Source organism: Oncorhynchus keta, chromosome 1 (genome assembly GCF_023373465.1).
Source record: "Oncorhynchus keta strain PuntledgeMale-10-30-2019 chromosome 1, Oket_V2, whole genome shotgun sequence".
NCBI classification, from domain to species: Eukaryota; Metazoa; Chordata; class Actinopteri; order Salmoniformes; family Salmonidae; genus Oncorhynchus; species Oncorhynchus keta.
In genome coordinates this window covers 80,531,787-80,555,271 of record NC_068421.1, presented here as the reverse complement: position 1 = coordinate 80,555,271, position 23,485 = coordinate 80,531,787, and positions in this window count along the sequence as shown.

Here is a 23,485-nt window from a genome sequence, read left to right as displayed (position 1 = left end):
GAGGACAGTGGAGCCCGGAGAGGAACAGTGGAGACAGGAGACGACAGTGGAGCCTGGAGAAGACGGTGGAGACTGGAATGGACAGTAGAGCCTGGAGAGGACAGTGGAGCCTGGAGATTACAGTGGAGCCTGGAGAGGACAGTGGAGCCTGGAGAGGACAGGGGAGCCTGGAAAGGACAGTGGAGGAGGACAGTGGAGCCGGGAGAATACATTGGAGCCTGGAGAAGACGATGGAGCCTGGAGAGAACAGAGGAGCCTGGAGAGGACAGTGGAGGAGGACAGTGGAGCCTGGAGAAGACAGTGGAGCCTGGGGAGGACAGTGGAGCCTGGAGAGGAACAGTGGAGACTGGAGAGGACAGTGGATCCTGGAGAAGACGGTGGAGCCTGGAATGGACAGTCGACCCTGGAGAGGAACAGTGGAGCCTGGAAAGGACAGTGGAGGAGGACAGTGGAGCCTGGAGAGGACAGTGGAGCCTGGAGAGGACAGTGGAGCCTGGAAAGGACAGTGGAGGAGGACAGTGGAGCCGGGAGAATAAAATTGGAGCCTGGAGAAGACGATGGAGCCTGGAGAGAACTGAGGAGCCTGGAGAAGAAAGTGCAGCCTGGAGAAGACAGTGGAGCCTGGAGAGGACAGTGGAGGAGGACAGTGGAGCCTGGAGAGGACAGTGGAGGAGGACAGTGGAGCCTGGAGAGGACAGTGGAGCCTGGAGATTACAGAGGAACCTGGAGAGGACAGTGGAGCCTGGGGAGGACAGTGTAGCCTGGAGAGGATAGTGGAACTTGGAGAGGACAGAGGAGCCTGGAGAGGACAGTGGAGCCTGGAGAGGACAGTGGAGCCTGGAGAGGACAGTGGAGGAGTACAGTGGAGCCTGGAGAGGACAGTGGAGCCTGTAGAGGACAGTGGAGCCTGGAGAGTAAAGTGGAGGAGGACAGCGGAGTCGGGAGAATTACATTGGACCCTGGAGAGGACAGTGGAGCCTGGAGAAGACAGTGGAGCCTGGATAGGACAGTGGAGCCTGGAGAAGACAGTGGAGCCTGGAGAGGACAGTGGAGGAGGACAGTGGAGCCTGGAGAGGACAGTGGAGCCTGGAGAGGACAGTGGAGCCTGGAGAGGACAGTGGAGCCTGGAGAGGACAGAGGAGCCTGGAGAGGACAGTGGAGCCTGGAGAGGACAGTGGAGCCTGGAGAGGACAGTGGAGCCTGGAGAGGACAGAGGAGCCTGGAGAGGACAGAGGAGCCTGGAGAGGACAGTGGATCCTGGAGAGGACAGTGGAGCCTGGAGAGGACAGTGGAGCCTGGAGAGGACAGTGGAGGAGTACAGTGGAGCCTGGAAAGGACAGTGGAGCCTGTAGAGGACAGTGGAGCCTGGAGAGAACAGAGGAGCCTGGAGAGGACAGTGGAGGAGGACAGTGGAGCCTGGAGAAGGCAGTGGAGCCTGGAGAGGACAGTGGAGCCTGGAGAGGAACAGTGGAGACTGGAGACGACAGTGGAGCCTGGAGAAGACGGTGGAGACTGGAATGGACAGTAGAGCCTGGAATGGACAGTAGAGCCTGGAGAGGACAGTGGAGCCTGGAGATTACAGTGGAGCCTGGAGAGGACAGTGGAGCCTGGAGAGGACAGTGGAGCCTGGAAAGGACAGTGGAGGAGGACAGTGGAGCCGGGAGAATACATTGGAGCCTGGAGAAGACGATGGAGCCTGGAGAGAACAGAGGAGCCTGGAGAGGACAGTGGAGGAGGACAGTGGAGCCTGGAGAAGAGAGTGGAGCCTGGGGAGGACAGTGGAGCCTGGAGAGGACAGTGGAGCCTGGAGAGGAACAGTGGAGACTGGAGAGGACAGTGGAGCCTGGAGAAGACGGTGGAGCCTGGAATGGACAGTCGACCCTGGAGAGGACAGTGAAGCCTGGAGATTACAGTGGAGCCTGGAGAGGACAGTGGAGCCTGGAGAGGACAGTGCAGCCTGGAAAGGACAGTGGAGGAGGACAGTGGAGCCGGGAGAATAAAATTGGAGCCTGGAGAAGACGATGGAGCCTGGAGAGAACAGAGGAGCCTGGAGAAGACAGTGGAGCCTGGAGAAGACAGTGGAGCCTGGAGAGGACAGTGGAGCCTGGAGAGGACAGTGGAGCCTGGAGATTACAGAGGAACCCGCAGAGGACAGTGGAGCCTGGGGAGGACAGTGTAGCCTGGAGAGGATAGTGGAACTTGGAGAGGACAGAGGAGCCTGGAGAGGACAGTGGAGCCTGGAGAGGACAGTGGAGGAGTACAGTGGAGCCTGGAGAGGACAGTGGAGCCTGTAGAGGACAGTGGAGCCTGGAGAGTAAAGTGGAGGAGGACAGCGGAGTCGGGAGAATTACATTGGACCCTGGAGAGGACAGTGGAGCCTGGAGAAGACAGTGGAGCCTGGAGAGGACAGTGGAGCCTGGAGAAGACAGTGGAGCCTGGAGAGGACAGTGGAGACTGGATAGGACAGTGGAGCCTGGAGAGGACAGTGGAGCCTGGAGAGGACAGTGGAGCCTGGAGAGGACAGTGGAGCCTGGAGATTACAGAGGAACCTGGAGAGGACAGTGGAGCCTGGGGAGGACAGTGTAGCCTGGAGAGGATAGTGGAACTTGGAGAGGACAGAGGAGCCTGGAGAGGACAGTGGAGCCTGGAGAGGACAGTGGAGCCTGGAGAGGACAGTGGAGGAGTACAGTGGAGCCTGGAGAGGACAGTGGAGCCTGTAGAGGACAGTGGAGCCTGGAGAGTAAAGTGGAGGAGGACAGCGGAGTCGGGAGAATTACATTGGACCCTGGAGAGGACAGTGGAGCCTGGAGAAGACAGTGGAGCCTGGAGAGGACAGTGGAGCCTGGAGAAGACAGTGGAGCCTGGAGAGGACAGTGGAGGAGGACAGTGGAGCCTGCAGAGGACAGTGGAGCCTGGAGAGGACAGTGGAGCCTGGAGAGTAAAGTGGAGGCTGGAGAGGACAGTGGAGCCTCGAGAAGATGGTGGAGCCTCGAGAAGATGGTGGAGCCTGGAGAGGACAGTGCAGCCTGGAGAGGACAGTGGAGCCTGGAGAGGACAGTGGAGCCTGGAGAAGATGGTGGAGCCTGGAATGGACAGTGGAGCTTGGAAATTACAGTGGAGCCTGGAGATTACAGCGGAGCCTGGAGAGGACAGTGGAGCCTGGAGAGGACAGTGGAGCCTGGAGAGTATAGTGGAGCCTGGAGAGGACAGAGGAGCCTGGAGAGGACAGTGGAGCCTGGAGAGGACAGTGGAGGAGGACAGTGGAGCTGGGAGAATACATTGGAGCCTGGAGAAGACGATGGAGCCTGGAGAGAACAGAGGAGCCTGGAGAGGACAGTGGAGGAGGACAGTGGAGCCTGTAGAGGACAGTGGAGCCTGGAGCGTAAAGTGGAGGAGGACAGTGGAGTCGGGAGAATACATTGGACACTGGATAGAACAGAGGACCCTGGAGAGGACAGTGGTGCCTGGAGAAGACAGTGGAGCCTGGAGAAGACAGTGGAGCCTGGAGAGGACAGTGGAGCCTGGAGAGGACAGTGGAGCCTGGAGATTACAGAGGAACCCGCAGAGGACAGTGGAGCCTGGGGAGGACAGTGTAGCCTGGAGAGGATAGTGGAACTTGGAGAGGACAGAGGAGCCTGGAGAGGACAGTGGAGCCTGGAGAGGACAGTGGAGGAGTACAGTGGAGCCTGGAGAGGACAGTGGAGCCTGTAGAGGACAGTGGAGCCTGGAGAGTAAAGTGGAGGAGGACAGCGGAGTCGGGAGAATTACATTGGACCCTGGAGAGGACAGTGGAGCCTGGAGAAGACAGTGGAGCCTGGAGAGGACAGTGGAGCCTGAAGAAGACAGTGGAGCCTGGAGAGGACAGTGGAGACTGGATAGGACAGTGGAGCCTGGAGAGGACAGTGGAGCCTGGAGAGGACAGTGGAGCCTGGAGAGGACAGTGGAGCCTGGAGATTACAGAGGAACCAGGAGAGGACAGTGGAGCCTGGGGAGGACAGTGTAGCCTGGAGAGGATAGTGGAACTTGGAGAGGACAGAGGAGCCTGGAGAGGACAGTGGAGCCTGGAGAGGACAGTGGAGCCTGGAGAGGACAGTGGAGGAGTACAGTGGAGCCTGGAGAGGACAGTGGAGCCTGTAGAGGACATTGGAGCCTGGAGAGTAAAGTGGAGGAGGACAGCGGAGTCGGGAGAATTACATTGGACCCTGGAGAGGACAGTGGAGCCTGGAGAAGACAGTGGAGCCTGGAGAGGACAGTGGAGCCTGGAGAAGACAGTGGAGCCTGGAGAGGACAGTGGAGGAGGACAGTGGAGCCTGCAGAGGACAGTGGAGCCTGGAGAGGACAGTGGAGCCTGGAGAGTAAAGTGGAGGCTGGAGAGGACAGTGGAGCCTGGAGAAGATGGTGGAGCCTGGAGAAGATGGTGGAGCCTGGAGAGGACAGTGCAGCCTGGAGAGGACAGTGGAGCCTGGAGAGGACAGTGGAGCCTGGAGAAGATGGTGGAGCCTGGAATGGACAGTGGAGCTTGGAAATTACAGTGGAGCCTGGAGATTACAGCGGAGCCTGGAGAGGACAGTGGAGCCTGGAGAGGACAGTGGAGCCTGGAGAGGACAGTGGAGCCTGGAGAGTATAGTGGAGCCTGGAGAGGACAGTGGAGCCTGGAGAGGACAGTGGAGGAGGACAGTGGAGCTGGGAGAATACATTGGAGCCTGGAGAAGACGATGGAGCCTGGAGAGAACAGAGGAGCCTGGAGAGGACAGTGGAGGAGGACAGTGGAGCCTGTAGAGGACAGTGGAGCCTGGAGCGTAAAGTGGAGGAGGACAGTGGAGTCGGGAGAATACATTGGACACTGGATAGAACAGAGGACCCTGGAGAGGACAGTGGTGCCTGGAGAAGACAGTGGAGCCTGGAGAGGACAGTGGAGCCTGGAGAAGATGGTGGAGCCTGGAGAGGACAGTGGAGCCTGGAGAGGACAGTGGAGCCTAGAGAGGACAGTGGAGCCTGGAGAGGACAGGGGAGCCTGGACAAGATGGTGGAGCCTGGAGAGAACAGTGGAGCCTGGAGGTTACAGTGGAGCCTGGAGGTTACAGTGGAGCCTGGAGAGGACAGTGGAGCCTGGAGAGGACAGTGGAGCCTGGAGAAGTTGGTGGAGCCTGGAGAGGACATTGGAGCCTGGAGAGGACATTGGAGCCTGGAGAGGACAGTGGAGCCTGGAGAGGACAGTGGAGCCTGGAGTGGACAGTGGAGCCTGGAGAGGACAGTGGAGCCTGGAGAGGACAGTGGAGCCTGGAGAGGACAGTGGAGCCTTGAGAGGACAGTGGAGGAGGACAGTGGAGCCTGGAGAGGACAATGGAGCCTGGAGAGGACAGTGGAGGAGGACAGTGGAGCCTGGAGAGGATAGTGGAGGAGGACAGTGGAGCCTGGAGAGGACAGTGGAGTCTGGAGAAGATGGTGGAGCCTGGAGAGGACAGTGGAGCCTGGAGAGGACAGTGGAGCCTAGAGAGGACAGTGGAGCCTGGAGAGGACAGGGGAGCCTGGACAAGATGGTGGAGCCTGGAGAGGACAGTGGAGCCTGGAGAGGACAGTGGAGCCTGGAGAGGACAGTGGAGCCTGGAGAGGACAGTGGAGCCTAGAGAGGACAGTGGAGCCTGGAGAGGACGGTGGAGCCTGGAGAAGATGGTGGAGCCTGGAGAGGACAGTGGAGCCTGGAGAGGACAGTGGAGCCTAGAGAGGACATTGGAACCTGGAGAGGACAGGGGAGCCTGGACAAGATGGTGGAGCCTGGAGAGAACAGTGGAACCTGGAGTTTACAGTGGAACCTGGAGGTTACAGTGTAGCCTGGAGAGGACAGTGGAGCCTGGAGAGGACAGTGGAGCCTGGAGAAGATGGTGGAGCCTGGACAGTACAATGGAGCCTGGAGAAGTTGGTGGAGCCTGGAGAGGACATTGGAGCCTGAAGAGGACATTGGAGCCTGGAGAGGACAGTGGAGCCTTTAGAGGACAGTTGGGCCTGGAAAGGACAGTGGATCCTGGAGAGGACAGTGGAGGAGGACAGTGGAGCCTGGAGAGGACAATGGAGCCTGGAGAGGACAGTGGAGGAGGACAGTGGAGCCTGGAGAGGACAGTGGAGGAGGACAGTGGAGCATGGAGAGGACAGTGGAGCCTGGAGAAGATGGTGGAGCCTGGAGAGGACAGTGGAGCCTGGAGAGGACAGTGGAGCCTGGAGAGGACAGTGGAGCCTGGAGAGGACAGTGGAGGAGGACAGTGGAGCCTGGAGAGGACAGTGGAGGAGGACAGTGGAGCCTGGAGAGGACAGTGGAGCCTGGAGAGGACAGTGGAGCCTGGAGAAGATGGTGGAGCCTGGAGAGGAAAGTGGAGCCTGGAGAGGACAGTGGAGCCTGGAGAGGACAGTGGAGCCTAGAGAGGACAGTGGAGCCTGGAGAGGACAGGGGAGCCTGGACAAGATGGTGAAGCCTGGAGAGAACAGTGGAGCCTGGAGGTTACAGTGGAGCCTGGAGATTACAGTGGAGCCTGGAGAGGACAGTGGAGCCTGGAGAAGATGGTGGAGCCTGGAGAGTACAATGGAGCCTGGAGAAGTTGGTGGAGCCTGGAGAGGACATTGAGCCTGGAGAGGACATTGGAGCCTGGAGAGGACAGTTGAGCCTGGAAAGGACAGTGGAGCCTGGAGAGGACAGTGGAGCCTGGAGAGGACAGTGGAGGAGGACAGTGGAGCCTGGAGAGGACAGTGGAGGAGGACAGTGGAGCCTGGAGAGGACAGTGGAGCCTGGAGAAAATGGTGGAGCCTGGAGAGGACAGTGGAGCCTGGAGAGGACAGGGGAGCCTGGAGAGAACAGTGGAGCCTGGAGGTTACAGTGGAGCATGGAGAGGACAGTGGAGCCTGGAGAGGACAGTGGAGCCTGGAGAGGACAGTGGAGCCTGGAGAGGACAGTGGAGCCTGGAGAAGATGGTGGAGCCTGGAGAGGACAGTGGAGGAGGACAGTGGATCCTGGAGAGGAAAGTGGAGGAGGACAGTGGAGCCTGGAGAGGACAGTGGAGGAGGACAGTGGAGCCTGGAGAGAACAGTGGAGCATGGAGGCTACAGTGGAGCCTGGAGATTACAGTGGAGCCTGGAGAGGACAGTGGAGCCTGAGAGGACAGTGGAGCCTGGAGAGGACAGTGGAGCCTGGAGAAGATGGTGGAGCCTGAGAGGACAATGGAGCCTGAGAGGACAGTGGAGCCTGGAGAGTACAATGGAGCCTGAGAAGATGGTGGAGCCTGAGAGGACATTGGAGCCTGGAGAGGACATTGGAGCCTGAGAGGACAGTGGAGCCTTTAGAGGACAGTTGAGCCTGGAAAGGACAGTGGATCCTGGAGAGGACAGTGGAGGAGGACAGTGGAGCCTGGAGAGGACAATGGAGCCTGGAGAGGACAGTGGAGCAGGGAGAATACATTGGAGCCTGGAGAAGACGATGGAGCCTGGAGAGAACAGAGGAGCCTGGAGAGGACAGTGGAGGAGAACAGTGGAGCCTGGAGAGGACAGTGGAGCCTGGAAAGGACAGTGGAGCCTGGAGAGGACAGTTGAGGAGGACAGTGGAGCCTGGAGAGGACAGTTTAGCCTGGAGAAGATGGTGGAGCCTGGAGAGGACAGTGGAGCCTGGAGAGGACAGTGGAGCCTGGAGAGGACAGTGGAGCCTGGAGAGGACAGTGGAGGAGGACAGTGGAGCCTGGAGAGGACAGTGGAGGAGGACAGTGGAGCCTGGAGAGGACAGTGGAGCCTGGAGAGGACAGTGGAGCCTGGAGAGGACAGTGGAGCCTGGAGAAGACGGTGGAGCCTGGAGAGGACAATGGAGCCTGGAGAGGACAGTGGAGCCTGGAGAGTACAATGGAGCCTGGAGAAGATGGTGGAGCCTGGAGAGGACATTGGAGCCTGGAGAGGACATTGGAGCCTGGAGAGGACAGTGGAGCCTTTAGAGGACAGTTGAGCCTGGAGAGGACAGTGGAGGAGGACAGTGGAGCCTGGAGAGAACAGTGGAGCATGGAGGCTACAGTGGAGCCTGGAGATTACAGTGGAGCCTGGAGAGGACAGTGGAGCCTGGAGAGGACAGTGGAGCCTGGAGAGGACAGTGGAGCCTGGAGAAGATGGTGGAGCCTGGAGAGGACAATGGAGCCTGGAGAGGACAGTGGAGCCTGGAGAGTACAATGGAGCCTGGAGAAGATGGTGGAGCCTGGAGAGGACATTGGAGCCTGGAGAGGACATTGGAGCCTGGAGAGGACAGTGGAGCCTTTAGAGGACAGTTGAGCCTGGAAAGGACAGTGGATCCTGGAGAGGACAGTGGAGGAGGACAGTGGAGCCTGGAGAGGACAATGGAGCCTGGAGAGGACAGTGGAGCAGGGAGAATACATTGGAGCCTGGAGAAGACGATGGAGCCTGGAGAGAACAGAGGAGCCTGGAGAGGACAGTGGAGGAGAACAGTGGAGCCTGGAGAGGACAGTGAAGCCTGGAAAGGACAGTGGAGCCTGGAGAGGACAGTTGAGGAGGACAGTGGAGCCTGGAGAGGACAGTTTAGCCTGGAGAAGATGGTGGAGCCTGGAGAGGACAGTGGAGCCTGGAGAGGACAGTGGAGCCTGGAGAGGACAGTGGAGCCTGGAGAGGACAGTGGAGGAGGACAGTGGAGCCTGGAGAGGACAGTGGAGGAGGACAGTGGAGCCTGGAGAGGACAGTGGAGCCTGGAGAGGACAGTGGAGCCTGGAGAAGATGGTGGAGCCTGGAGAGGACAGTGGAGCCTGGAGAGGACAGTGGAGGAGGACATCGGAGCCTGGAGAGGACAATGGAGCTTGGAGAGGACAGTGGAGCCTGGAGAGGACAGTGGAGGAGGACAGTGGAGCCGGGAGAATACATTGGAGCCTGGAGAAGACGATGGAGCCTAGAGAGGACAGTGGAGGAGGACAGTGGAGCCTGGAGAGGACAGTGGAGCCTGGAGAGGACAGTGGAGCCTGGAGAGGACAGTGGAGGATGACAGTGGAGCCTGGAGAGGACAGTGGAGCCTGAGAAGATGGTGGAGCCTGGAGAGGACAGTGGAGCCTGGAGAGGACAGTGGAGCCTAGAGAGGACAGTGGAGGAGGACATCGGAGCCTGGAGAGGACAATGGAGCCTGGAGAGGACAGTGGAGGAGGACAGTGGAGCCGGGAGAATACATTGGAGCCTGGAGAAGACGAGGGAGCCTGGAGAGGACAGTGGAGGAGGACAGTGGAGCCTGGAGAAGACAGTGGAGCCTGGGGAGGACAGTGGAGGAGGACAGTGGAGCCTGGAGAGGACGATGGAGCCTGGAGAGGACGATGGAGCCTGGAGAGAACAGAGGAGCCTGGAGAGGACAGTGGAGGAGGACAGTGGAGCCTGGAGAAGACAGTGGAGCCTGGGGAGGACAGTGGAGGAGGACAGTGGAGCCTGGAGAGGACAATGGAGACTGGAGAGGACAGTGGAGGAGGACAGTGGAGCCTGGAGAGGACAGTGGAGGAGGACAGTGGAGCCTGGAGAAGATGGTGGAGCCTGGAGAGGGCAGTGGAGCCTGGAGAGGACAGGGGAGCCTGGAGAGGACAGTGGAGCCTGGAGAGGACAGTGGAGGAGGACAGTGGAGCCTGGAGAGGACAGTGGAGGAGGACAGTGGAGCCTGGAGAGGACAGTGGAGCCTGGAGAGGACAGTGGAGCCTGGAGAGGACAGTGGAGGATGACAGTTGAGCCTGGAGAGGACAGTGGAGCCTGGAGAAGATGGTGGAGCCTGGAGAGGACAGTGGAGCCTGGAGAGGACAGTGGAGCTTAGAGAGGACAGTGGAGCCTGGAGAGGACAGGGGAGCCTGGACAAGATGGTGGAGCCTGGAGAGAACAGTGGAGCCTGGAGGTTACAGTGGAGCCTGGGGATTACAGTGGAGCCTGGAGAGGACAGTGGAGCCTGGAGAGGACAGTGGAGCCTGGAGAAGATGGTGGAGCCTGGAGAGTACAATGGAGCCTGGAGAAGTTGGTGGAGCCTGGAGAGGACATTGGAGCCTGGAGAGGACATTGGAGCCTGGAGAGGACAGTGGAGCCTTTAGAGGACAGTTGAGCCTGGAAAGGACAGTGGAGCCTGGAGTGGACAGTGGAGCCTGGAGTGGACAGTGGAGCCTGGAGAGGACAGTGGAGGAGGACAGTGGAGCCTGGAGAGGACAGTGGAGGAGGACAGTGGAGCCTGGAGAGGACAGGGGAGCCTGGAGAGTACAGTGGAGGCTGGAGAGTACAGTGGAGGCTGGAGAGTACAGTGGAGCCTGGAGAAGATGGTGGAGCCTGGAGAGGACAGTGGAGGATGACAGTTGAGCCTGGAGAGGACAGTGGAGCCTGGAGAAGATGGTGGAGCCTGGAGAGGACAGTGGAGCCTGGAGAGGACAGTGGAGCCTGGAGAGGACAGTGGAGCTTAGAGAGGACAGTGGAGCCTGGAGAGGACAGGGAGCCTGGACAAGATGGTGGAGCCTGGAGAGAACAGTGGAGCCTGGAGGTTACAGTGGAGCCTGGGGATTACAGTGGAGCCTGGAGAGGACAGTGGAGCCTGGAGAGGACAGTGGAGCCTGGAGAAGATGGTGGAGCCTGGAGAGTACAATGGAGCCTGGAGAAGTTGGTGGAGCCTGGAGAGGACATTGGAGCCTGGAGAGGACATTGGAGCCTGGAGAGGACAGTGGAGCCTTTAGAGGACAGTTGAGCCTGGAAAGGACAGTGGAGCCTGGAGTGGACAGTGGAGCCTGGAGTGGACAGTGGAGCCTGGAGAGGACAGTAGAGGAGGACAGTGGAGCCTGGAGAGGACAGTGGAGGAGGACAGTGGAGCCTGGAGAGGACAGGGGAGCCTGGAGAGTACAGTGGAGGCTGGAGAGTACAGTGGAGGCTGGAGAGTACAGTGGAGCCTGGAGAAGATGGTGGAGCCTGGAGAGGACAGTGGAGCCTGGAGAGGACAGTGGAGCCTGGAGAGGACAGTGGAGCCTGGAGAGGTCAGTGGAGCCTGGAGAAGATGGTGGAGCCTGGAATGGACAGTGGAGCTTGGAAATTACAGTGGAGCCTGAAGATTACAGCGGAGCCTGGAGAGGACAGCGGAGCCTGGAGTGGACAGTGGAGCCTGGAGAGGACAGTGGAGCCTGGACAAGATGGTGGAGCTTGGAATCGACAGTCGAGCCTGGAGAGGACAGTGGAGCCCGGAGAGGACAGTGGAGCCCGGAGAGGACAGTGGAGCCTGGAGAGGACAGTGGAGCCTGGAGATTACAGTGGAGCCTGGAGAGGACAGCGGAGCCTGGAGAGGACAGCGGAGCCTGAAGAGGACAGTGGATCCTGAAGAGGACAGTGGATCCTGAAGAGGACAGTGGAGCCTGGAGAGGACAGTGGAGCCTGGAGAGGACAGCGGAGCCTGGAGAGGACAGCGGAGCCTGAAGAGGACAGTGGAGCCTGAAGAGGACAGTGGATCCTGAAGAGGACAGTGGAGCCTGGAGAGGACAGTGGAGCCTGGAGAGGACAGTGGAGCCTGGAAGGTACAGTGCTCAAAGTGGACTCATTATCTTTCTCTATTATATCCAGAGGAGGATTGGCACTCAGGGCCAAACTACATAATCTTGTCATGCAATCGGTTAATTTATCTAAAATTACTTAGAGGTGCTTTTGGTCCCTTGAGTGTTCTATTATTGCTAGGCAAATGTACAGTATGTTTCCAAGCAGGACGTGTGTGTCATGTGTAAATGGCACTGAAGAACTCAGGTTCTTCCAGGTGATTTTTGTCAAACTTGACTAAGCTTTTTGGACCAGATGCGTCCCATTATGTCTGGCGAAAACCAAACACTGCATTCCACAGTAAGAACCTCATACCAAAGGTCAAGCATGGTAGTGGTTGTGTGATGGTGTGGGGATGCTTTGCTGCCTCAGGACCTGGATGACTTGCCTTAATAGAAGTAACCAAGAATTCTGCTCTGTATCAGAAAATTCTACAGAACAATGTCAGGCCATCTGTCTGTGAGCTGAAGCTGAAGCTGAAGCTGAAGCTGAAGCTGAAGCGCTTCTGAGTCATGCAGCAAGACAATGATCCAAAACACACAATCAAGTCTACATGAAAATGGTCAAAAAGCAACTAATTTTAAGTTTTGGAATGGCCTAGTCAAAGTCCAGACCTAATCCCAGTTGAGATGTTGTGGAAGGACTTGAATCGAGCAGTTCATTCTTGAACACCAAAAAATGGCACTGAGTTAAAGCAGTTCTGCATGCAAGAGTGGACCAAAATTGTGAGAGACTGATCCACAACTACAGGAAGCATTTGGTTGTTGTCATTGCAGCTAACGTTGGCACAACCAGTTATTGAGCGTATGGGGGCAATGACTTTTCACACAGGGGAATTGGGTGTCGCATAACTTTGTTAATGAAATAAATTAAGTAAATATACATTTTGGGGGGTTATTTGAAAACTCAGGTTCCCTTTACCTAATATTAGGTTTCAGTTGAAGATCTGAAAACATTAAATAGAGAAATCAGAAAGGGGAACCAGAAAAGGGGCAATACTTTCTCACGGCACTGAATAAGTGACAAGCTGAAGAAGCACCCATTCACTACATTCAAAATACTTCAACTTTTTTAATGAATGTAGCTTGCTTCTCTGGCCTTAGACTTGACTATGCTGTGCCTCATTAGCTGCATATAGGGGAATTCCTTTGGTGTGAGGAGCCTGGCACCAGTTTCATAGTGAACCCACCAGGTGAAGGGAGGGGTGAGAGGAGGGAAGGAAAAAGTAGAGGAGTGGAGAGGAGAGAGGAGAGAGAGGAGGAAAGGGGAAGTGGGGATAGAGAGGACAAGAGAGGAAAGGAGAGGGGGAGGAAGGGAGTAGAGGAGAGGAGAAGAGAGGAAGAAAGGGGAGGGGAGTTGAGTGGAGAGGGGAGGTTTGGTGGATCTAGCTTAAAAGGTGGGGGAGGATAGGAAATAATGACATAGAGGTAAATATTGAGGCGAGGTCATGGGAGGTGAGGGGAGAGGAAGGAATGAGAGGAAGGGAGGATAGGAGGGATGGAGAGGAGGTGAATGAGAGAATAACAGGAGAGAATAACAATAGAAAGATAATCTGCCACCTTCACTCAGAGATATTGGTGCTGCGCTTTCATTCTCTGAGAGAAAGGGTTATCTCTGATCTGATCCGGATTGATGCTCACCAGCTGTCCCAGAATTAAACTCAAGGCGCTTTTGCTTTTGGTTTTTGTCACCCGCATGCATGCAAGGGTGAACTTTGGAGATTGATTATAGAAAGCGCTGGATCTGAAGATTCTCTATGATGCTGGCCAACCAATTGTGAAGGAACAAAGTCAATGGGTGTGGAATTAAACTGTGCACCTACCATAGGGTTCTACATTGGAATATTCTCCAATACTTCAAAATACTCTAGTTTGCAATTTGCATTGTCATGGATCAGTAACTCTACTGAAGTCCTGCTATAGATTTTAAATAGCAAAGACACTGAACTTTTAAAAATAGATGATTTTTTTTGTTAAAATAAGGATTGGGCCATGGGTAGGCCTCTAGAGGAAGTTCAAACAGAAGTCAGAGGGAGAGACTCATGTCCATTACCTAGGGTCATGGAGTTGCTTTGATTTCTGAGAGTGAGCTGACACACTATTACCATGGAGATAAGAGTAGGTCCTCGAACTAAGGACCGAAAATAATCAGACATGACATTCTCAGAGAGCGTTCATCCTCAGATCATGTGTTGCCATCTCGTAGGTCTATTTCAGTTCATTAATCAAAGTCAAGATAGACCAAAGGGGTGTGCTCCCACATAGTGGTACCCTCTCTCTCAAGCCCTTTAAGTTTAATCAAACTCAAGGCAATCCAAAGGGGTGTGCTCCCACATAGTGGTACCCTCTCTCTCAAGCCCTTTAAGTTTAATCAAACTCAAGGCAATCCAAAGGGGTGTGCTCCCACATAGTGGTACCCTCTCTCTCAAGCCCTTTAAGTTTAATCAAACTCAAGGCAATCCAAAGGGGTGTGCTCCCACATAGTGGTACCCTCTCTCTCAAGCCCTTTAAGTTTAATCAAACTCAAGGCAATCCAAAGGGGTGTGCTCCCACATAGTGGTACCCTCTCTCTCAAGCCCTTTAAGTTTAATCAAACTCAAGGCAATCCAAAGGGGTGTGCTCCCACATAGTGGTACCCTCTCTCTCAAGCCCTTTAAGTTTAATCAAACTCAAGGCAATCCAAAGGGGTGTGCTCCCACAGAGTGGTACCCTCTCTCTCAAGCCCTTTAAGTTTAATCAAACTCAAGGCAATCCAAAGGTATCCTCTCAAGCCTGCATTTCCCTGGGAAATTAGTTTTGTGCAGAATATTTATAAGAAATGGCAGATGAAGAAGTATTGGCAATCAGAAGAGAAATGTCATTTATTTACGCAGTCACAGGAAGAGGTATAATTGTATTAAAGTGCCAGTGGCTACCCAACACAAGGTAGAAATGGAGACAGCTTCCAGATCACTGCCAACAATGCTACAATCTCCAGGAGACACAGACACACTTTTTGAAGGAAGAGATGACAATCAATTAAAATATCCTTCAAATCTCCTTAAAAACACTCTGTGCTTATTAAGCATAATCTGTCAGCATAGCCACCCTGAGGAAACAGTTCTCTCTCCTCTGGTATAAAATATATGTGGAAAGGGAAGACAGTTTGAACAAAAAGCATTTGCAGTATTGCGAAAATTTGCCAAAGGGATAAAATACTTAATATAGGGACGTGTGCTATAACTGCAGTGAAAATACTCTGAAGCTCAATACTCTAGTGTGGAGAAGGATTAGTTGGAGGAGATCTTGTAGTTAGAGGTATTGTACTGTGTACTGTCCTTGGATTAACAGTTATCCCTGATGTATAACAGGATTAATCAACATCAGTTACAATCAATTGTGGTGAGAAATTAATTGTCTTCCTCCATATTCATTATTCATATTATATGATTCTAGAATAGGGCTCCTGAGTGGCGCAGTGGTCTAAGGCACTGCATCTCAGTGCTAGAGGTGTCACTACAGACCATGTTCAATTCCAGGCTGTATCACAACTGGCCATGATTGGGAGTCCCATTAGGGTGGCACACAATTGGCCCAGCGTTATCCAGGTTAGGGTCGGGGTAGGCCGTCATTGTAAATAAGAATTTGTTCTTAATGGAATAAAGGTTAAATAAAAATAATACTCTAATGTAACAAAATGTGGAAAAAGTCAAGGGTTCTGAATACTTTCACAATGCACCGTAAGTGATAGATGCTGTTAGAACACTAATGCACATGTTTTGGGAATGTTCTGGTCACATGTTTCACATTTCCTTACAAAAATGATGTATTTCCCTGTGAACAAAGATCCACCTTTATTTTTGGTGAATGATGACTCTTCATTTTTAATGCAACTAGTTCAGAAAATAATATTTTATGCAAGGTTAACAGCAGCAACATTTTTTTCCCTTAGTGCTGATTACACCTGCAATCCTCTCACCTCAAACATGGTTGTTATATTTTCAAGATATTGTTCATATAGAACAATCAATGGTCCTACACGATAAGGGAGAGGGGGGACGACATTTTCTTTTCTGTGAATAATATAGAATATTTTTTATTGTAAATTATACTCCCTTCCTGTAAATTTAATTTAGTGTATTTAAATAATTGACTCTTGACAATATGTAAATAGTTTTATTGTATGTTTGTTTGTACAAAAGTGTGTTAGTGATGTCATGTCAGTTATTATTTGTAATGTGATCCTGTTTTAGGTGTATTGTATAATGTGAAGAAAAAATGTGGATAACAACAACAACAAAAATGACTTGGTAATCACCTATTCATGTAATCATTTGCAAAGTAAGGGCTCTGGTAAAGGTAGTGCACTAAATAGGGAATAGTGTGCTATTTGGGATGCACAAATGGCTGCTCCTGTTCCACTCTGAGTAAATGTGATAATTTTTCAGCTCTGCCTCAGAGCCAATTACATCATCACCTGCAGGGCCGGGTCTCACGAGTCAAGTGGATGTCAGATACATCTAGTGCCTCTCAGTCTTCTTCAGTTGGCTACAGCACCAGGAAGTGGCAAGCTATTCTGATAACTCAAACTCTCACTCTCTAACTGCCTTTGGCTGGTAGGGTAACCGTGAAAGGAAACTTAGCCAAAGTTGACTTATACATTTGTTTGTTTCCCCCTCTTACTAAATGAGAGACATGTTTGTGTGAATAGCAGTGAATAGCAGTGAATAACAGTGAATAGTACAACCAAGACATGGCTTTGGTGTAGCTTACTTACATCACAGGAGGTTGGTGGCACCTTAATTGGGGAGGATGGGCTCGTGGTAATGGCCGGAGCAGAATAAGTGTAATAGTATCAAATACATCAAACATATTGTTTCCTTGTGGTTGATGCCGTTCCATTTGCTCAGTTCCAACTATTATTATGAGCCGTCCTCCCCTCAGCAGCCTCCACTGACTTACACAACCATTGAAAACACTCAACATGATATAATGCACTGTTACAAAAATGACATATACAATTTCCAGTGTTTATTGGTTTTATTTGTGGTTACATATTTTTAACATAATCTATCATCTTGCCTTGGGAAAGGTATGAGTGCGCTGAAACCTTTTGAGCAGTTCAAAGTATTTAAATAGTTGGCACCCAGTTGTAGAGAAAAACACATGACTCTGGCATTCCGTGGTCTCTAACATTCTGTCTTAATGGACTATATATTCACAGGCGTACTATTCCTGACAAAGACCCAATTTGGGTTTGAAATGTTGTCCTATTGTATCACACTTCAGAAGCATATATACCAGTGTGGAGGTACAATTTTTGTTATTTGTTCATTTACTCCCTATGATCACACAGTCTATGATTAGGGAGGTTGACACTGGGCCCGTTGCTGCTGCAGAGGTTCATGCCAATTACTGTTAGGCCAATTAAAATGTATTTGTAGGGATTGCTCATTTATCAAACAGAACAAAAGGTCAGACAGATTTAAAAACACACATAATGCACATTATTGGAAGAATTCATTTGCCTTGCAAGGACACATGCTTTCTGTTTGTGTGACCATGTTGTCCATCACAATTTAGCAATGAAATTAAATACAAAATGCAAAACATTTTGACTCCGTGGAAAGCTGTGGCAGATGTTACTGAGTGGACTATCCTAGTTAGATTAATACAAATGAATGAGAGCGATAGGAACATGAGAGATAAAAAGAGAGATATAATAAGAAAGCTAAATGGGAAGAGAAAAAGAGAAAATGTTAGAAGGAGAGAGAGGAGAGACATACAGTATAGCCTATATGTAGAGAGAGAGAGAGAGAGAGAGAGAGAGAGAGACGGAGAACTAGCATGTGAGAAAGGTCGAGAGAGAGAGATTGGGAGATCGGGAGAGAGAGATCTGTAGAGCAAGAGTTAGATAGATGAAAGCTAGAGGGTGGGCTCTCTGATGTCTACACAGTCGTTAGTGGCCAGCCCCTGCAAAGGGGGTACCAGTAAGGGCCCACAGAAAACCACCCCACCTCACGTCAATATGATACAGTAAATGTGGTCCCTAATTAGGGGTTCACAGCGAAGCTGAAACCTATTGTGGTTCTCTGTATTCTTTTAATATTTTTTTCTTCAGCCACCTGGTTGTCTGAGGGTAGAAACTATCGGCCAGTCTTTCAGTATTCGCCATGATGCTCCTGAACTGCCCGCGCCTGAGTGATTGAAACAGAGAGAACAGGGCATTGCTTGGATGGCGGGGTCCCTGATGATCTTTTTTGGCCTACCTGCAACACCTAGTGTTGTAGGTGTCCTGCAGGGCAGGCAGTGTGCACCCAATGCTGTGTTCAGCTGCACGTATCACTCTCTGAAGAGCCTTGGTTGAATCAGCATTGTTTCCACGTCATTTCAACTAAAACAATCTATGTGGGGGCGCTGAACCAATGTGGAAAAGTCATCATTTTGTCTTTTTTTCGCCCAACTTTTAACCTAAATCCTTTTTCTTTTTTTCATGTTGAATTCAAGTTAGTTGACAACGAAAACCACATGTAAATAAAGGTTCAATAAAAAATAAAGGTTAAATAAAAATATATTTTCAAATTGACATTGAACTGACGTCTGTGCCCATGATGAACAAATTTGCCTCAAGGACCCATAAAGACCGTGAGGATAGATTTCAAATAACACCAAATTCCATATGCAGGTCCATGGAACACATCTAAACTTTTACCTGTCAATTTAAATCCTTCATAAATTGACTCAACAATGGCCTATCAACTTCAAACGTTTTAGGATCATCAAAGCCAACCATGATGAACCATGTTTAGCATTGATATTTTAAAACAAATAAGGAAATTATTCATAATTCACCTTTTTGGCTATGTAACGCTAAAGCTTAAAATAATCATTAAAAATATTTTTCTCATGGTCTAAAAGTCAGATTCACTCCAAATGTGGTCTTTGGATTCATCACAATAGTTTATAAAGAGTTTGAGAAAATAATGTTTATGCATTCAAAGATGGCTACACTATACCAGTAGATGCATATTAGCACATACATATGCTAAAATAGGCTAAAAATACTTACAAAATCTTCTTCTCATGAACAGTAGGGCCAAATTACACCATGTAGGCCAATGGTACATGTCTTATCTTAGTTTGAGACAAACTACGGGATTGGTCAAAAGTTGTTGACAAATAAAAAAATCAGATTTTATGTTTCCATTTAAACTACTGTAAATCCACTCCAAGCAAGACTACGCCAACAAGTTACTGGTACAAAAATTATTATTGTAGAGATCTTTTCCAAGCTATAGCTGTTGCATTGTTTTATTTGAGAGAGTAACTGTTGTGAAACTCAATGTTAGGTGTTAGAAATGTGAACAACATTCAAAACACTCTATCCTTTCAACGACTGTTGGAACTTTTGGACAAACTAGTTTAGGAGAGCAAATTATGTATTTGACAGATCACTCTTGACAGATGTAGCCTACTGGAACCATACTATTGTAAAAAGACAGGAACCTTCCCTCTAGCCATGATTGTCTGATGTAATGGATGGGCTAGACATGTCGAGAGATGAGTTTGGATTGGTCTGCCATTTAGTGCAGTCACTTGTCATCTCCCGTCTGGACTACTGCAACTCGCTGTTGGCTGGGCTCCCTGCCTGTGCCATTAAACCCCTACAACTCATCCAGAACGCCGCAGCCCGTCTGGTGTTCAACCTTCCCAAGTTCTCTCACGTCACCCCGCTCCTCCGCTCTCTCCACTGGCTTCCAGTTGAAGCTCGCATCCGCTACAAGACCATGGTGCTTGCCTACGGAGCTGTGAGGGGAACGGCACCTCAGTACCTCCAGGCTCTGATCAGGCCCTACACCCAAACAAGGGCACTGCGTTCATCCACCTCTGGCCTGCTCGCCTCCCTACCACTGAGGAAGTACAGTTCCCGCTCAGCCCAGTCAAAACTGTTCGCTGCTCTGGCCCCCCAATGGTGGAACAAACTCCCTCACGACACCAGGACAGCGGAGTCAATCACCACCTTCCGGAGACACCTGAAACCCCACCTCTTTAAGGAATACCTAGGATAGGATAAGTAATCCTTCTCACCCCCCCCCCCTTTTAAGATTTAGATGCACTATTGTAAAGTGACTGTTCCACTGGATGTCATAAGGTGAATGCACCAATTTGTAAGTCGCTCTGGATAAGAGCGTCTGCTAAATGACTTAAATGTAATGTTCAATGTAGTGCGTTTCTGTCTATAACATGAGCTGTTCAGTATATATTTTCTACTTTTTATTTTTTTATTTCACATTTATTTAACCAGGTAGGCTAGTTGAGAACAAGTTCTCATTTACAACTGTGACCTGGCCAAGATTAAGCAAAGCAATGCAACACAAATAACAACACAGTGTTACACATGGAATAAAAAAGCACAGTCAATAACACAATAGAAAAAAAAGCAAGTCTATATACAATGTGTGCAAATGGCGTGAGGAGGTAAATAGGTCATAGTAGCGAAGTAATTAAAATGTATAAAATTAACACTGGAATGATAGATGAGCAAATGGTGATGTGCAAGTAGAAATACTGGTGTGCAAAAAAGCAGAAAAGTAAATAAAACCAATATGGGGATGAGGTAGGTAGATTGGGTGGGCTATTTACAGATGGGTTATGTACAGCTGCAGCGATCGGTTAGCTGCTCAGATAGCTGATGTTTGAAGTTAGCGAGGGAAATATAAGTCTCCAGCTTCAGCAATTTTTGCAATTCGTTCCAGTCATTGGCAGCAGAGAACTGGAAGGAAAGGCGGCCAAAGGAGGTGTTGGCTTTGGGGATGACCAGTGAGATATACCTGCTGGAGCGCAGGGTGGGTGTTGTTATCGTGACCAGTGAGCTGAGATAAGGTGGAGCTATACCTAGCATAGACTTATAGATGAGCTGGAGCCAGTGGGTCTGGCGACAAATATGTAGCGAGGGCCAGCCGACTAGAGCATACGGGTCGCAGTGGTGGGTGGTATAAGGTGACAAAACGGATGGCACTGTGATAGACTGCATCCAGTTTGCTGAGTAGAGTATTGGAAGCTATTTTGTAAATGACATTGCCAAAGTCGAGGTTCGGTAGGATAGTCAGTTTTACGATGGTATGTTTGGCGACGTGAGTGAAGGAGGCTTTGTTGCGAAATAGGAAGCTGATTCTAGATGTGATTTTGGATTGGAGATGTTTAATGTGAGACTGGAAGGAGGGTTTACAGTCTAGCCAGACACCTAGGTATTTGTAGTTGTCCACATATTCTAAGTCAGAACCGTCCAGAGCAGTGACGCTAGTCGGGCGGGTGCAGGCAGCGAATCGATTGAAGAGCATGCATTTGGTTTTTCAGAGAATTTTGGAGGCCACGGAAGTAGTGTTGTATGGCATTGAAGCTGGTTTGGAGGTTAGCTAACACAGTGTCCAAAGAAGGGCCAGATGTATACAGAATGGTGCCGTCTGCGTAGAGGTGGATCAGGGAATCACCTGGAGCAAGAGCGACATCGTTGATATATACAGAGAAAAGAGTCGGCCCGAGAATTTAACCCCGTGTCACCCTCATAGAGACTGCCAGAGGTCCGGACAACAGGCCCTTCTGATTTGACACACGGAACTTTGTCTGAGAAGTAGTTTGTGAACCAGGCGAGGCAGTAATTTGAGAAACCAAGGCTGTTGAGTCTGCCAATAAGAATGCGGTGATTGACAGAGTCGAAAGCCTTGGCCAGGTCAATGAAGACGGCTGCACAGTACTGTCTTTTATCGATGGCGGTTATGATATCGCCCGTGACCAGCTTCGAAAACCGGATTGCACAGCGGAGAAGGTACGGTGGGATTCGAAATGGTCGGTGATCTGTTTACTAACTTGGCTTTCGAAGACTTTAGAAAGGCAGGGCAGGATGGATATAGGTCTATAACAGTTTAGGTCTAGAGTGTCACCCCCTTTGAAGAGGGGCATGACCGCGGCAGCTTTCCAATCTTTAGGGATCTCGGACGATACGAAAGACAGGTTGAAGAGACTAGTAATAGGGGGTGCAACAATGGCTGTGGATCATTTTAGAAAGAGAGGGTCCAGATTGTCTAGCCCAGCTGATTTGTACAGGTCCAGGTTTTGCAGCTCTTTCAGAACATCTGCTATCTGAATTTGTGTGAATGAGAAGCTGGGGAGGCTTGGACAAGTAGCTGCGGGGGGTGTGGAGCTGATGGCCCGGGGATGGGGTAGCCAGGAGGAAAGCATGGCCAGTCATAGAGAAATGCTTATTGAAATTCTCATAAAATTCATGTTTTAGTGCCGGTCGATGGCAGTCAGGTCTGGAGTGAACCAAGTGCTATATCTGTTCTTAGTTTGACATTTATTGAAAGGTAAGCCTTTCTAGGTAAGCCTTTCTAACATGTTTTTTTAAAGATACCATGAAGAACTGCAAAGGTGTTGCTAATGCTCTCCACTTTCTGGAGAACCAAGTTTTGAAATCAGTGGACTGCCAGTGGAAGCAGAGTGTGATAGCCAAGGAGATGGAGAAAGTCCATGCGTTTGATTGCAAATATGCGGAGGGAGTTGAAAAGAGAACGCACAGAAAGCTGTTGTATAAAACACCTGTCTCTGGATTATATCTTCAAACGAAGGGCAACCATTGCATCTGTGACAGAGAGGGAGAAGCGTATTTCCATGTATGTTTCTAACTTGAATGCGTACTGTTACCTAGCTAGCTAATGTTACCTGGCTGGCTGGTTTGCTTGCTAATGCTACGTGTATGATCTGTGTAGTAATATTATCCATATCTCAGAGTAATTTGCATTGCTAGTTATAGCCTAATGTTAGCTAGCTAACATTGAACCTAGTTGGTTAGCTTTAGCTACTTGTAGATTCATGCAGGGTAGTAATGTTATGAGATGGGATTATGGTTAATTGTTTAGCTCGCTAGCTACATGTCTAAACAAAAGACTCCACTATGCATGTAACCATTTCACTGTACAGTTTACACCTTCTGTATCCTGTGCATGTGACAAATGAACTTTTATTTCATTTGATATAGTGTGTGTTTACCAGAGACAGTAATGTGAAGAACATGACCTGCACCAAAGTCAAATTAGAATATAACGTTAGGCCAACGAGACAGTGTCCATGTTCTAAAATTCACCGGTAGAATGTCAAGCTTTTATTTCATCACACTCACAACCGTAAGCTATTTTCTGTAATTAGTTTGCCATTAACTTGTAAATAATGATCTTGTTGTGAGTTAAGTTAAAGACGTCAGCTATGATATGGTCATTATTTGATCTGGTTAGCCTGCTAACGTAACGTTAGCTAGCCAACTAGCTAGCCAATACATTCTTTAGAAAGTTGCTTTCAGTTGCCTGGTTTGCTAGATTGATATATACTAAATCCAATTTTAAACAGATACACCAGTTATGCTATTTTGGACCACCAGGCTGCTGATGTCATGCAGCATGTCATTTTTGTTTTTATACTTTTTCATAACTACAATGACAAGTTTGATGTCGAACGACAATAGAATGGTCATGATGTCACTGTGACAACTGTACACAGAAATGTCGATAGAAGTAGCATAAACCCGCCTTTAGTCTTGAAATCTTTGATTTAGTACACTACTGTACTCACTCTGTTTAGCACATAGCCTCACATATGAATGCCTAAAGAGATGGGTGGGGCTATGGCTTAAAACTTGTTAGGGATTAGGTTCCGCTGGCGGGACCAAATCAGCGGAAATTTCAGAGAGCCACCTATAGTTTTCAATAAAACTCAAACTTTCATTAAAACACACATGAAAGGTACTGAATTAAAGCTACACTCGTTGTGAATCTAGCCACCAAGTCAGATTTGTAAAATGCTTTTCGGCGAAAGCATGAGAAGCTATTATCTGATAGCATGCACCCCCCAGAATACCAGACCGTCAACAAAACAACAGATTTTGCGGTAGCCGGCGCTACCCAAAACGC